The sequence below is a fragment of the Trachinotus anak genome, unplaced genomic scaffold, assembly GCF_046630095.1.
Source record: "Trachinotus anak isolate AG129_WGS33_773 ecotype Australia unplaced genomic scaffold, CSIRO_AGI_Tana_v1 ptg000003l, whole genome shotgun sequence".
Lineage (NCBI taxonomy): Eukaryota > Metazoa > Chordata > Actinopteri > Carangiformes > Carangidae > Trachinotus > Trachinotus anak.
The window spans coordinates 22,252,856-22,269,758 of record NW_027273854.1 but is presented as its reverse complement, the minus strand read 5'-3'; the positions used below and the strand labels follow the sequence as shown (position 1 = coordinate 22,269,758).

Sequence of the window (16,903 nt, the reverse complement as noted above, 5' to 3'; positions counted from 1 at the left end):
TTTCCATTATCCATGACTGTTCAGCAAAGTCAGGCATTATTGTTATTGTTGTAACGATGACAACAAAGATTGTCTATTGTTTGGACTTGTACTTATTTTAACCCAAATCATAATCTTTTCCTAAAACTAGCCAAGCCATGACCTTGATTATAGTGACCGTTTGCAACAAAGGTAGGTACATCACTAGCGGTACAGCCTGTGTGTTTACTATTGTAACCATGACAACCAAGGTCTGATACACCTTCCGCCGTAGGGGGCTCTATTTCAGAAGACACTCCAATGACTCGTATCAGAAAGTGGAAATAAAAACACTATATGTGTTATTGTTCAGGTTGGAGGACTGGATTATGTACAAAAACATTAAAGGAATAGTTTGACATTTTTGGATGTAGGCATATTCACTGCCCTTGCAGGAATAGTTACAGATGTAATTACCAATGAAATCTTATTTTTACATTTCAGTAGGTTTAAATTAACAAGGTATAAAATAATTATATGAGGGTGTGATAGGTGGATTTAGTTGGCGGTGGCACAGACATGAGAGTGGTATTGATCTTCTTATCTACCTCTTGGCAACAAAGCAAATAAATATATTTCAGAATACAAACATCTAACTAACTCATTCATTTATCTGACCTTTCTGTTTGTTCACTACACAGGGATGGACACTGAACGCTGATCTACAAACCTGACCATTTGACTGAGATCACATGTGACCTTAAGGCACAGGATGAGTTAGGTACATGAAAAAAACAAACAATGATCTACCTCATCATCACTACACTGTACTGCCTTCTTTTTTTATAATGTAGACATTCACAGGAGGACAGGTGGAGTCCTGCAGCTCAGAGAGACTCAACGGTGTTAAATGAATCAAGAGGTTGACCTCAAGTTTTCTGTTAGCCCAGCTGCTGGTGGCTACTGCCTTGCCCACTCTTCATTAATATAGCATTACCTCAGACACATTAATAGCTACTGGCCTTTTTATGTGCACAAAGCCTCTGACCTATATTTTATGAGCGATAATGCATCAAGAAAGAGGCAAAGAACACTAAAAACTGCTGGTGACTTCTTCTTTTTCTTTTTTGGAGTGATGAAATGGTTGTCATGGTGAAAAGTCTCAAGAAGGAAAAAACCGAAATGAGCTTTAATGTAAATGACACCCAGTAACCTCCCTGTATCACAATCTTTTATCCATTATTAATCTCAGAATTTTTTTGGTTCTGCCTCTAAATAAATCGGTCGATGAAATTCATCGCCATTCTCTGTCATTCCTTCCAAATCAACATTTCACTGCCTCCCATTTCCCCTCCTCCATTGCTGAGTGTGCTGTCCTGCCTCATATGGGTCTCAGTGGGATTGTCATGGTGGTAGATGAGATATGGCCCGAGCATCGTGGAAATGAGAAATCTGCCTGTTATGGGGCCGTTATGGTTTACAGCGCAGTGGATGCCTGTCCCATGGGTCTAGTCTCCTCCCGGCCATATAGCCTGCTCCATCTCTTTGTCCACCCCCCCCTCCCACCCCCCCGGACTACTCACACCATACTCAATCCTACAATGGAAACCCTCCAAACTCTGCTCGTGACTGATGGCAAGAGAAAACAGAGTGCGAGGGACAGAGGATGAAGGAGATAGTGGGGCAAACGAAAGCGTAGAAAAGAGCAAAAAGGAAAGAGATTCAGATCTGAAAGAGATCTTGCTGAGCTGTGCTTGTGCTGAGTGAATTTGTTGTTACCACGGAAAACTTGCCTTTGCAAACAGAAGACTCCACAGGAAAAAACATTGAGTCAATGGGACATAAGTTGTATGTATGCATTAACACATTTACTCAATCATGCACAATGCAGAACCATAAATCCACTAATGCTTGTATAAAGGTTGTGTGCACTGCATCTGCATCCATGCATGAACACAAGCATCCACAGGAGCCTCGGTACAGCTGGGTGCCTTCCTTTACCTCCACTGCATCCAGGCTCTGTACATGCCTCATCTAAATAATTCAGATGATCAATTCAGTGTCAACATCTGATGGGCGGTCATACAGTTGAGACAAGAGCTGGAAACGAATGTATACAAATGTATAAAAAGCTTTAAAGCAGCGTAAAAGTACTGATGACAGGAGGCTACCTCTTCATCTACACCACCCATCAACTGTGTCATTTTAATTTAAATTGGATGTTATTAAACGACTACTTGTATAAAGCTATAATGTTTTCATAGAGTTGTTAAGGTTAATTTGGGTCAAGCATTGGTACAACTGCCACTTCTATTAGCAGATGTTTCAACCATTTATCCATTACATTTAGCTAACCTTTACATCTGTTACATACTTTTAGCTACCGCAACCATTTATCTGATACATTTACTGCATGCTCATAGACTGTATATAAAGATGGACGTAGCCTCGATGACGTCACCTGCATGTTTCTGAGGAGCGGTTTTGAAGCTCAGAGTGGGCTGCTCCACCATCACCATCTTGGCACTGCCTGATTCCAGTTAAGTCCTGGCTAATCCTAAAATGGGCAAAGTGGCCCGGGGTGTGTGGAGCAGAGACTTTGGTTTTTGGCAAATATACGCTCACCAACCTGTCACTCAAAGCAGCCACACTTTCAATTATGCATAACTTTAAGCCTTAATACAATTTAAACAGGTGAGTTATATAGAATTTCACAGTTTTCATGAAGAAGGAAATTATCCTGCTGTAAAGTTGAGCATTTTAACATGAGAGTCTGTGGGGATTAACTCACTTTCAGATCCAGCCTAAAGTGGTCATTCGAGGAACTGCAGGTTCTGTTACTGCCATGTAGGCTACATTTTTCAGCCCCAGAGGTTGCCACTTGGTTATATCCCATTTGTTTAATCTGTACAAAAACAATGTGTTAAAATGACAATTGCAGCTGGTGGATAGATTTTATTACCATCAGACAAAGACAGGCTGGTAGTTTTCCCTTGTTTCTACACTTAAAGCTGACTCCAGCTACATCTTCTATTTACTGTATAAACATGAGTGGTATCTGTCTACTGATGTAACTATTGCTTTAAATAAGACCTTAGAAAACCCTCCTCTAAAACACACAGCCACACACGTCATACATGAACGGTCCAGACTGCATGAGCACACAACCTTAATATCCCATTTCAAGCCTATCATATAAACACACCTTGCACAGATTCACACATTAACCCCCCTATTACCAAATCACATAATTCCCGCACAGCTCTCCAAACACAACCCCCCGGCACACACACACACACACACACGCCCCTGTATCATTACGCCAAGGGCTTCAGCTGTGGTCTACAGGGGCAGTTCATTAATCAGCTCGACAACAAAGGGCCACATTCCTACACAATCCTTTCTCCTTTGTCTGTTCCTCCCACTGCATCCTGTGCTAACTCTGCCACTTAAACACCCAACAAAAAAGTCTTATTTTGGTTATTCTTAAACCAGATCATCACTATTACATCACATCTATTTGTTTTATTACTTATTATTGTCTATACAACACTTTCACAATCTGTAATACACATATATTGTTACGTATGAATACCTAACCTCAAAAGCAAACCCAAAAAAAAAAAAAAAAAAAACACCAGTAAGCGACAGTAGCAGTAAAAGTAAAAGCATCCACAGGCATTAAATGGACCTAGTCAGTATCACACACAATGTATCTGACTTTTCTTAGAATACCTTGAGTGCAGGGTTTCTCTGGTGTCTTATTTAATAGAGGCTAACTATCACTCTTCAGGAATTTGTTTAGTCCCAGGTCCATATTTTACTGTGGAGCTATGCTGCTTCATGCCAGTCATAAGGAATTTCTTGCTGTCTGAAAAAATGCCATTACAGACAAACCATCAACATAACAGCATGTGGGCAAGGTTCTGTAAATATCAAGGGGCGCCTACAGCAGGTGTTCCCCTCTTTCACGGTGATTGGAAAATAAATTCCATCTCATGTGATTTGATTTCCTGAGCTGTGGTTGGCTATTAACACCCCCCCCCCCCCCCCCCCCCCCCCCCCCCCCCCCACCCCACCTCTTTTACGCAGGATCCAGAGGAGTGGTCCCTTGTTCATGTAGGCTTGCTATAAACCCCTCAGGCGCAGAGGGAAATGATGCATGTTATTGTGAACACACCAGATGGGGTCCTGAAGCAGAGAACATGGAGGTAGAGCAGCAATCGTCTCATAATGAGATGTAAATGGAGGCGACTCCAGGCTGCGGAGGGTGACGGGGGGGCTCATTTCAGTGGATGACAGTGCAAAGTAATGTAAGTGACAGGTAGTAAACCTGCAAGAAAATAAATCACATTTGTACATTAGAGTGAAGACGTAACCCTTCTCAGACAGGGACTCATTATTAGAAACCACCAAGCAACATTAAAGCAGCTATAATAAATATTTTTACAATAACAGTGGGTCCAATGACTGTGTGTGATGTGAAATGAGTCGCTCTAAATGATGAACCCTCAAATTATCACCTGACCGTATTCTTCCACTCATCTCTACAGCACTTTAAAGTACATTGATTCTGTTTCTGACCGGTGAATTGCTTTGGTTCAGTCTCACTGCTCTCACAGCATCATTTTTAGCCACAACTGGAGGCTGCTTCCAAATAAAAATATTATAACAATGATAAAGACACTGTGCACTGCCTGCCCAGGACCGAACAACAGACAGGCTAAGTAGTGGGTAAGTATGATTCTTTGATTCAGTAAAGTCTTGAGGTACATCTTATGTGACTTTATGCTTATATTCAATAATATATTTCAGAGGTAACTGTTGCCATTTTAATTCTCCATTTCCATACAGTCCATAGATTTTACATACAAAACATATGGTGAGCTTATTAAGTTATAGACTTAACTACACAATGTGCCAAGTATTTAGAATTATCTATAGCTCAACCACCTCCAACATTAAAATGCTGCTCACATGTTATAATCTCATAAAATATTACAGAAAATATATAGTTAACACTGTAAAGGTACCATTCTCCACAATTAAGACTCTAAAGTTTTGATACTTTAAGTACATTTTGCTGATAATATATTGTCATATAATCCTATATAAGAGCGTGTTGCTGTTCTTTAAATGACTGACAGTAATCCTATCCTGTAGCCGAAAAAAGACGCTGCAGCGCACAAGTGCAAAACTTTTACATCTGGTGTGTGGTGTGGTATTTATTAGCTGCTGTCACTACCTCCCAAGTAGTGAACCAGGTCTTATTTCAAGATCTGTCTAGAGGGATTCATTGGCAGAAGTGGAATAAAATATTCATAAACTGAGAATTGTGTTTTCATTAGATTAGAAAGAGCCCTTCATATCTACATGAGTCCTTGTCAAGTGCAGTGAGTCCTTTTCCACAGAGCCCACCATGTTGTGCCACCATGTTTCTACAGTAGCCAAGAGCAGACAAACCAAACACTGGCTGTAAAGAAGGCCTTTCATGTTTTTACTTTACCTGAGTGCCAAAGTAGATCCTCTACATGTTTGGACGGGAGGAGTGAGGGGTATTCAGTTGGTTGCAGTTTGCAACCTCACTGCTAGATGCCACTTAATCCTACACACTGGTCCTTTAATTGCAGGAGTGTGCAGCACCACGCTCTGGTCTGCCCCACTTACACACACACACACACACACATCACATACCAGGGTTAAGTCACTCCCACCTCACTCAAGATGTGAACTTGCTCACTTTGTTCTCCCAAAAGTGATTACAAAAGGCCTCCGAGCCACACAGGAAACAGCAACATCTGAGACCAGTGCCCGAGCTCGTGCAGTCTGTTTGTAATCTCATTCATTTGCTAAAATAGTTTCTTATATTTAGCTGCTGTGAACTCTACCACCTGCAAGTTGTGAAAGGTAAGAAGGCGCTTTATTCATTCTTGCTCATGCCTGCTGACTTATTTTGTGAACTCTGTGACTGTGATGTTATGAACTACATCTCCTCCACAAACACACAAATGAGCTCAGAAACAGGGAACTGCACAGCCTGTCAAACCTTAGGAGAAGTTTTCAACTAATATGAGGCTGGAGGAAAATGAAGCAGCTAAGTTACTACTGTGATATTTATACAAACATACAAACAGCTTCAATAAAAAGTCACATTTTTAAAAAGCAAACATATTTTTTTAAATGGAGAGGGGAAGCACGGATGTTCTGCGAAAGATGAAAACATAGTACAAAAATGCTAAACAAGCAATGCAAGCCTGGCGGTGCAAACAAAACTACAGTCTGCATCCAAAATAGCTGTTTTATATGCAGACAGTAAACAAGTCATTCATGGGTGACTTACAATGCATCCCCACCAGTGGACACTGAGCTAACAGCAAAGACCTCAGTCCATGGCAGCAGACACAGTTAATTTGACCCAACTGTTAAGGAGACAGATTGCTGTGGGACACTCTGTCTGTCCATCACCTGAGGCACAAGAAGCCCATTTAGTCTAGTAGCTTTTATTAAACGTGGTGGCTGCGATCCAGACACACCACCACCACCACCTATCAGCATCACTGTCATCATCTTCATCACTGCTGCCACCAGTTAGTCCCCGTCCTCTCTCTGGCTCTGGATATGGGCTGTACCTGCTGCCGTCAGTTGTCTGTTTGACTCTTTTCTCCTCTGATGTCTGTGAAATAATCCATCTGTTGTGGCTGGGATTATTGGGGAAATAGAGGTTGAGACGCTTCAGACACAGGATCCTTTTCAAATTTTCAGTCACACAAAGACATATTAAATATGCGCCGACAGCAAAGGCAGGCCACGACAGAAAAAAGATGTGGCGCTACAAGCTACACAAGACAGAAATGTCTGCAGGGTGGAATTTTTTCAGAGTGACAATTTTCAGCCAAAATGACCAAGAAAATTACCTGATATCCGCCAAAATGTCAATAATTTTAGAAATATTAAAGCCAGTGTTTAAAACAGGTTTTATTAAGCTGTTTATTTCATATGGTTCTGTCATAAATTAATGATTTGAGTTCACACTGATTAAAAAGGATAAAAAATGTGACAAGGATGTTAAAGTTAACAAAAGTTTTGGGTCAACTATTCCAGTCTAAAATAATATTTGGTCAAAATATAAAGCGCCCTTTATGTAAGGCTTTGTTTTAACTTGGAGAGTAACGAGTCACATGACCCGAGTTCAGTTAATGGTATTACTCTAGCGTTGTGGGTCAGAATCACCATGGGTGCAGAGGAAAGATACAAAATGACATTATTCTGCACATGGTTTAAGAGGCGCAAACGGTAATTGTCTTTGATTTGTTTGTATTTGTGTATAATGTGGTTAACATGTGAACGTGGACAATGTGATATGTTTTCCACGTTTTCATTGATTTTATCACAGTTCTGTTGTGCTAACGTTGTTGGGCCTGTTTATTGATGGACACTAGCTTCACATGTTTGAGCCTGCTCATCAATGGACACTTGTGAGACATTAAAATGGTGGAGAGATGTATGTTTTGACCTTTTGTACTTTTATTTTTTTGTAGTTTTCAGAGTCTTCTGATATTGTCTAATGAGAGAGAGAGAAAATAAATCTGATATCTGGATGAAGCATGGCCATTATTTGTTGGACCGGTATAGCTAATGCTATTTAATTACACCTCTATGTGTAATGCAATACAATTCAAGATCAAAACAAAGCCTGAAATGACAAAAACCTGAACACCTTCAGCAGAAATTGAACATCAATGCATTGCTGTTATGTTAGATTGCATTAGTTTTTGTATTAAACTTACAACTGAATGGTGACAGGCAGTCAGAAATTTGGACTTGTCATAGTAGGAGCAGCACAAATCACATAAAGATGATGGGTCAGTTCTGTGTAAGACTACAACAGTTCTGTTTTGGCTCAGAAGATCAACCTTTCACTATCAGGTGAAGAAAGAGACATAAGACTTGCTAAATCCTCACATCAAACTCCTCACCAATTAAAGATGACAGTATCACTGTTTAATCAGGAAATGCACAAAAATATGTGCCTGTATGGGAATGTAACATAAGGAAACCAAGTTTATTTTCTAAAGGAGCAGTAGTCTAGACACTGGAGGTGTGTGTGCTGATGCATTTGGCTGTAATTGTTTGTATGTGTCTTCATGTTGGAGCAACCGAGAGAGAGAGGAAATCTGCATCATGCTGAGGGTCTGACAGTGTTACAACCATCCAGATTGGCGCCCCAGGCTGCTGAGACTCGCTGTAAGACACCCACATGCTGAAGCGGAGCGCCTCATTAGGTAGAACACGCAGCGGGGGGGGCGGAGGACGGAGCGAGGATGGGTGGGAGACGGAGTGAGATGAAGGGAATAGTTCTTCGTGCTCCATCTGGACAGAATCTTTGAAAACGCTCCTGCAGTGTCGAGACTTTACACGGACGGTTCAAAGTGCTGGTGACACAGAGGTGGGGTGGAGGCTTGTAGGTCACCGTGAAATCCTCTGAGCAGGCATCTTACTGAAAATGATGCAAGATCTGAGCTATCAGGCTTGACTTGCCCACAGCTCTTAAATGTGTAATGACGATTAGTTATAGCTGGCCAAGCACACTCAAGTGCATAATGGGGTTCTGAGGCTAAAATGTCAAGTGCAGTGAGTAGCAGAGTGGTAAAGAGGTGGTAGGAGCAGCAAATTCAACCAGGCTCTTGTCAGTGTTTTATCCTCAGTGGATTTCTTCACATTCACCAGAAAATTTCCACATGCTTTCCTGTCCATAAATCTTACATCACACTTATACTGATAACAGTCATAAAGTATCTCAGTAAGCCTCTCAGTATATTTGCTTTTGCACTAATGTACATATAGAAAAGCGTCTTGTTCACATTGCCTGCATTGTTTACAAGTTGCAACCCATCGTGACATCTCCCATTGGTTTGTGAACTGCCCCTCTGAAGCCTCGAGTTTGTGATTTGGTGGTTCTAACCATATTTGGACGAGAAGGTCCAAATATGGCCCCGCCTTAATGCATACCCTGCTTTATCATCTATATTCTTCTAAATGGACCATAATTTAAATAATGAACATCTTGTTGTATTGAATATGACCTGAAACTAGTGATTGAGACCATAAACACGTCAGGAAAACATTTACTGAGGTAATAAATCAAGTGAGAAGTAGAGACATTTTCCCACAGACTTCAATACAATCGGACTTCTTTTTGCAACCAGTGGAGTCACCCCCTGATGGTCATTAGATGGAATGCAGGTTTAAGGCTCTTATGCATTGGCTTCACTTTTCAGACCTGGAGTTTACATCAGTTTTTATACACAGTCTATGGTTCTTTATAGTATGTGTGCTTGTAGGATTGTCATCATGCACACATGTACAGTACGCATCTGCTTTGCATGTTATCATCCCATTAAATTGCTCTTATAAGTTGTCATCCGGAGCATAGATGTGGATCAGAATGGCCTTAAACCACATCCTAGTTGGCTCAGGATGCTGTTATCATGTGCCAGATTTTCAGCTTCATAGTTACAATAATAAATGCAGAGCGCACCAGGCAAAAACTACTTGGTTAGGTTTAGGGAAAGATCAACAGTGGCTCTGTAAGGCTGTGTTTAGTAGACGGGTTGAGTATGTGCACAAACCAGACTTTATCAGTGAATTCAAGGTTCAATTAAACCATTATCACTGAGTGAATCAGCAGCAGTTGTTTTACACTGTACATTTGTACACTGCTTCCTATGTAAAAGTTTATGAAAAGACAGTGAAAGCTGTATTAACAACAATCACAGTCTGATAATCATTAATAATACGCTGCTGAGCTATTAAAGTGTGGGTTAGTTTTGCACTGAAACGTGAACGTGACAACTTGGACTATCAACAGACTGAACGATACAACTGCTGACCATTTTCACCATCTTAGTCACTTATTAGCGTCAAATAGTTAATGCGATTTTTCAGTCAGGACCAAAATGGTAGAGCAACAGACATTTGAGCTATGCTGCTAGCATGGGGTAATGTATGGGATGTGTTGTGGTAATTGCAATGGCCTTAGTTTAAATGTTATGTTAGTTAGAGCCAAATGGGTCAAACAGCAGAAACGTCAAATTGAGTCTTACTCTTCTGGGAGATATGCGTTCCTTGTTGGTCGTAGCGTGTTCAGTTCAGAGCGGTTCACTTTCACTGTGTTCATTTACTCTGAATATGTCTTGCTCAACAAGCTTCAGAAACACTTCTAATTTAATTTCAACCCATGGAGGTGAGGTTCTGCCCACGATGGTGATACTCAGGCATCAACTCAATTATCACCTCTCTTCTCCACCCTGCTCGGCTCTGATGTTTTCTTTCCTGGGCTGAGGAAGCTGACAGTTTCTCACACAATTACACTGATGGATCATCCTGTTTTGCATTGAACACTAACCTGAAACGCTCCCCTGCACTATTTCTGTTTTGTCCCGGCTTGCACTCCCAGGTTGTTGATGTCCATCATGTGGCCTAAAGCGGTGCAAGGAGACACAGGCTGACAAGCTAGAAAAAAGAGCCAAGTATTGCAGGGCCCTGCAGCACACAATGAGCTGTCAGCCTGCGACGGTGAATCAGCTTTGCAACATGATGGATGGGCACCACCGGGACACAAAACCCCTGCCCTGATTTTGTTGTTTGGTTTATTTGCAGATAACAAAGCCATCGTTTTTAGACTCATTACAGACCAACAAAGAACACGGTTCACTGCCTCAGATACTTACTCTCTCTCTCTCCCAGCTGCTTGTCACAGCCATACATCCACCTCTGTCTTTGTGTTTTTTTGTTTCTTCCTTCCTCTGCATAATTTATGAGTCCCTCTGTCCCACAGACCCGTTACTCTCTCATCAGGTCATCCAGTTATGAGAGGGAAGCCGGCACCACAGATATGGTCAGTGTGGGCCTCATAAATCATCATTTATGGAAACATTGTCCATTCGTTCAGATGTTGAATGTGCAATCAGAGCACACTCCAGCTCAGTGATAAAGCTCGTCTGGTGTTGACACTGTAGCCAAGCTCCCTGTGTTATTGTCAGATATAAGATAGCGTATTCATACTGGAATGCACTGTCTAGAAATCAAGGTTAAGACACAATAAATAAAACAAACAGATTAGTGATCAGTGTGAGATGAGAAGCTTCTCACTGTGGATATATTCTTACAATGAAGAATGGCAGAAATAAAGGACGGAATCCAGAATAACATACATATTTCTGCATGTGTTGTACTTTCCTGGGACAGATAGAGGTTATATGAGAACATGTTTCTCGCTGCAGAGTTTTAACATCAACGAGAAAAAACTTCTTGTTGAGCTGCTGACATCCACCCAGTGATTTAACATGGTTTCCAGTCTCCAGGGGACAAGGATGGGTGTAGCTGTGTGTCATCAGCGTAATTATGATAACATAAGCTGTGTCTTTCAAGTAATTGAACAGCAGAGGACCCAGCAATGAACCCTGAGGGACTCCACATAGCTTACCCAGATATAAAATTCCCAGTAGACTCAGAAAATCACCATCCTGCTTGAAAGGATGTTGTGACCACTTATGTCAAAAGTTGATCATCTCAGTCATTACTGATAGAACAAAAAATATAATGGCCACAGAGATAATTTGCATTTGTAAAGTGACTGAATTATGATAGTTTTCTCTTTCTTCCAACATTTAATTAACCTAATTGAACCTTTAGCTGGATAACCCCTCTGCAACACCCTGTGTCCCTCTAGATCAGTGTTTCAACCAAGTCTGGATCAAAGAAATAGGTCACAGGCCTGTTGCCATCTATTTGTACGTTTTAATGAGCTCAGGGCCAAGGAGTGAGATGACTTTCTCAAATAAATCCCAGGTTTCTTGAGGTTAAGAGTCTGTGTGCGTCAGGAGCATGATAGAGTTAAGGCTCTAATAACATGCTCAATGGTAGTTTGTTTTACATCTTAAAACAGACAGCAAGGCAGATTAAGTGAAGTGGAAATATAAATGAAGTAGAAATATGGAGTGATCTGAGAAGCACAGATGCAGGCAGCTATTTAAAGAAAGTGCATCTGCAGAGGGCAGATATTCTTTGCTATTGTCAAAAATAGTTTTCCCTCTTTCCCTTAAAACTTTTCATCAGCTGATGCTTGATGGGTTAAGGATTTATAACAATCTATAAGAGGAAAAAAAAATCATACTTTGAGAGATTATAATATTTACAGAGTGAAGGGAAACTAGTTGCTACTAAACCATGTAAAAGTATTTTATCAGCCTAGTGTTTTAATTTTACTCTAAAAATGGATCTATAAGGAAATATTTTTCTGAACGGAACCTCAACTTGTTTTGTCATTTTAATCTGCTATAACTGATGGGTGGGAAATCCACATGATGTTCAGAGCTCTATGCTTGAAGTGGACCGTGTGGTTTTAGATTGATTTTCTAGTTTGCAGATTGCCATTGGTTTCAGTTCATGCCGTACTGAATTACAGATCCTTAAAATCTGTCTGAGACAGGCAGCACTTTTATCAAGGTTTAGCATTGAAGTTTTAATCCCTACGATTGTAATAACATCGATTTACATCACAGCTGGCATCAGCAACAGCCCTTTAATGTATTTGTAACTGCCTCAATTGGAACTGGCAGAATCCACCTTTCCTGCTCAAGATTCATGACACATGTTGGACATGAAGAGTCGGAGCAGGCAACGTCTTTTCTCCTGTTGCCCCTCTGTCAGAGTGGCTGCTCAAGGTTTACCTACTGCCCCCCAGTGGTCAACAAACATGTCATTTTAAACTGAACTCCCAAACCTGAATCAGCAACAATCAACCAAGACTGAAATCTTTTCATTTTAAAACATCACGCTTTCAAAGTTGCTTTTTTAGCTAACCTGTTGTCCAGCAGGGGGTTATATTTTCAAAGGCATTTGGTGATCACACAGATGTCCACTTGGAACAATTACATTTTTGTATGGGGCAAAACCAACATGAAAATCCAGTATTTCCTCGTACTGCTTTGGTCACTGTTTAAACCTGCCAGAGCTGGCACAGCAGAGCAGAAGAGCAGAGTACTTCTGACTATTTAAATGCTGCATTTAAGCTTTAGTTTCATCCTGGATAAACATTTTATCACTGCAGACAGCAGACACCTGCAGGTTCTCGAACACACCTTTGAAGATGCGACCCACTGCTGCAAGTAAAGAAATAACATTTTGATTTCCACCTAAGGTTTGCATAGGAAATGCTAGTAGACTGACGAACAGAGTGCTGCCATTCTCACACTGTAGTGCAACTTTGATTGATTATCTATACAAAACAAGCTTAAAGTCTCTAAAGTTACAGTTTTATATCACGGTGAAATGACTTGAAGGTGGAATAGAACATAAATCTATGGTACGTGTGAGAAAATGGTCATCAGTAATGTGTAACATATGCAATTTGATGTACTAACATGCTCATTCCTTTAAGCTTTAAAGTGCAATTAGCACCATACATTGACCTTCAGTAAGGGTAATCCTTTTTCATGCAGTGTGAACCCATTATATCATAACATCGCTGATCCCTGCCTCCCTTCTCCTCCTTCTCTCAGGGGAGGAGAGAGATACTGTATGAAGGGCAGAGGGAGAGGCGAAGGGCAGTCTTGAACATGGCATGAAGAAGATGTGAAACAGAAGAGTGTTGTTGAGCTTAAGAAGGACCTCGTGTTTGTCTCTCTACCCGGAGCGATGATGCTGTATGTGGATTTAGCTCACAGCCAGCAGCAATTGCTAGAATACATGCATGCGTACTCCTTCCCAGATCAGATTTCTGTGTGTGCCCCTAGCACTCCTTATCCCATGTTGAATAAACAAGAATCAAGCAGTGCTGCCAGACAGAGTAAGACACAGCTCAATCTGCAGCTAGAGTGGGAGGACAGAGAGACAATGCTGCATAATTGCTCCTCATGTGTGTCTTCTCTATCAGCTTCAGTGCATGCTGCATGTTCTTGCTCTAGGCTGGTTAACGCCAGCATGCCATGTCCTTCTGGCTATGTTGTGGGCGGATCAATGTGTGCACATTTGGTGAAATCATATGTTTCCTTTGGAGAATGTGGGTGAATCTGTGTGTGTGATCATAATGTGTAGGCTGCAGCAGCTCTTTGATTTCCTCCAGCAGGAGGGAAGCATCCCATTGAGAGGTATAGCAGGCTCATAGCGTCTTAGCACAAAAATGAGCTTTGTTCAGCATCAAGCTAAAGCAACATGGATGATTAAAGCCGTGATGACTTTGAAAGCTCTAGTTCTGTGCGAGGAAAGACACATTGACATGACAACAAAGCTGTGGACTGTAAACAGAGGATTATGTTGTATACAGTTGACTCTTTCCACTGTGTGTGTTCATTGCAGGGGCAATTTAAGTGATTCAGGGGCCAAGGTTAAATTCAGGCATTGGGCCTGAATTGTACTTTATTCTCACCCTTTACCTGAGAATATTATTGGTATAAGGAGATAACAGATTTCTGTCACACTGTATTTAAGTGTAATTTTGATTTTACTGATAAATCATGTGATCAGTTCACATGATGCCATGTCATGTAATAAACAATTCTTAGCAGTCCAAAAAGGCTCAACTGCAACATTAAAATGCTACTCCTACACCCATTTTGTCAGTAATCACCTAATATTAATTAATTTCTTCCTGCATAATGACTCAGCTACTTTTAATACATTAAAGAGCCTATTTGTAAGTTTTCTCTGCCGCAGCACGTGGTTTCTTGCCAGGAGCGGGTGGTGGTGATTGTCACTTGACAAGAGCTTCAGCCATAGTTGTCTTTAATATACAAGAGGTTATAATATGTCCATTCAGCAGCGATACATCTTCAGGGCAGATTGGAGGCTACAGTGAGTTAGAACAGAGTGTTGAGATAGGCCGGGGCTAGCTGGTTAACATGCGAACTTCAGTAGAAGAAAAAGAGCAATAGAAGCATGAGTTAACATCGGTGTTGTTTTCCACCACTGAAGACAGCTCGTAGTGAGTAAAGGAACGAACTTTGATGCAGAACTCACAACGTGTCCTATAGCCTGGTGAGTAAACAGCTGTTAATGCTAATGCTAGCTATGGAGCAAGAGCAAAACTTACAAATAGCTCCATTAAGTAGATTTATTTCCTGTACACCTCAGGATGTTTATTTGTAAGAGTCTTTCTAACAATATCTTGAAATATTGCTGCTTTTACTCAAATAAAGGATCTAAATCTTCTTCCACACTGGGACCAGCATGTTGCTGGTGGGAGAAAAGTGTCACTGGTCCAATAATCTGACAAGTGAGTCAGTTACATGTAGTAACCCTGATAAAAGACACACTCTGATGGCATTTTGTTTGCCACTCAAGAGTATATTGATATATGTTGGAATACAAACATAATTTTATATGTTTTATACCTAAACAACAAAGCTGGGGACCTGAGCAGTTTCCTTCCTTGTCCAATGGTAAAGTCTGCCCATGTTTCTTTGTGCCTTAGTAGGCAGCTATAAAAAAGAGGGGTCAGAGTTCAGTACAGATGTCAGCTAGGTGCCAAAATAGCTTGTCCGAGGTCCTCGCCGAGTGGCAGCGTGTTTCTCACACAAACATGCAGCAGATGCCTGATTACATTTGCTTTAATTAGCTTTTGTAACCTTTGTATATTTTACACAATCAGCTTATCATATACGCAACTTGTAACTTGATTGTGGAGACGGAGGCCTGGAAAAGTTCAGTGTGAGTGTTAATGTGATAATAAATTAATGCTCATTACAGTCACTGCTGTGCTGTTTGTACTTATAAATGAATATATTACGACACAAGTTTTTATGTCACCAATTGCATTGAACCCTTAACAGAAAATATTGATTGCACATGTTATTATATCTTGATTGGAAGGCAGTGTGGTTTTAATCTTGTTAGAAGGACTGCTATATTGCAGGTGCTATATAAATAATGAGCTCCATCAGCATTCATTTTCTGCAACAGAGTGTATTGATTGTCAATTTAGAGATCAACCGAAACGAAATTAACAGGCTGTTGTGTGATTAATAATGCAACAGCTAGGCGTGGAATGCCAAGTCCAACCAGCTGGAGCCATACGTTATGAGAGTTCAGCTGAATCCAAAACAAGGAGCAGAGGGAGCAGAGAGATTAGCAGGCTTGTAAGTACAGGGCCAGCATATGACATTTGTCCAGTTCTGCAGAGGTCAGTTTGTGCTGATCAAAGCAAAACCATGTTTGTTTTAGGAGATTAACCCCCGGATTCCAACAGGGGAGGCTGCGTCGGATTGCGCGACTCTGGCGAACTTCAACGCGGCTGCAGGACCTGATCGCAGCCACTCTAGACAAAGCTTGTGATTTCACCAGATGCAGCTCTCCACTGTGCTCCACTAAAACTACACACCTGGTCTATTTTTGACGGAAGCCACATCAAGATGCATAGAGCTGTACTACACTGCAGATCATTTGTTCAATCAGATCTAAGCTTAAGTGTGTTTGTGTGAAGGAATACAGTGGATCAACTGTTGAGTGTAATGCCAAAGGAAAGGCCTGTTTCACGTTGAGATAAAGCAGTAAAAAAAAATCAAAATTAAGCATAAACTTCAACTAAAACTTCAGACTTTTTCGGTGGTCATTCATACGTGGCTAAAACACGTGTTTTCTGCTGACCCCATCCACAGCTTCTGTCCTGGTACTTGAGTCTCCTTTTCCAAACTGTGAGCGTGAATCTACTGCAGGTAACACACTGACTACGTATAAGTACGTCACACAACCCCATGTCACATAACAGAGATAATTTCAACATCATGACAGCCCTAGTATGTATAAAAAGTGTCTATGGCAAGAAAAAAAATGCCCGAAAAGTCATTTAGACTTTTTAATCTACTTTGCTGGAAATATAGGGCATTTCTGCCTCCCAGGGAGCAATACTGAAGAACTCCTCCTATAAAGTAGGCCGCTTATATGAGCT

At 41.0% G+C, this 16,903-nt stretch overlaps 2 protein-coding genes across 8 annotated transcripts in view; one reads left to right on the top strand and one right to left on the bottom strand.

Annotated features, from left to right (window-relative positions):
• Window positions 1–16,903, bottom strand: part of plppr2a (phospholipid phosphatase related 2a) — a 167,508-nt gene that overhangs the window by 54,712 nt on the left and 95,893 nt on the right. The window lies entirely within an intron of this gene.
• LOC139618561 (paralemmin-1-like) overlaps window positions 5,723–16,903 on the top strand; it is a 34,699-nt gene continuing 23,518 nt past the window's right edge. Inside the window, exon 1 of the mRNA XM_071474574.1 lies at window positions 5,723–5,865. The gene's annotated coding sequence lies outside the window, so the exon portion shown is untranslated. The remainder of the gene's footprint in view (window positions 5,866–16,903) is intronic.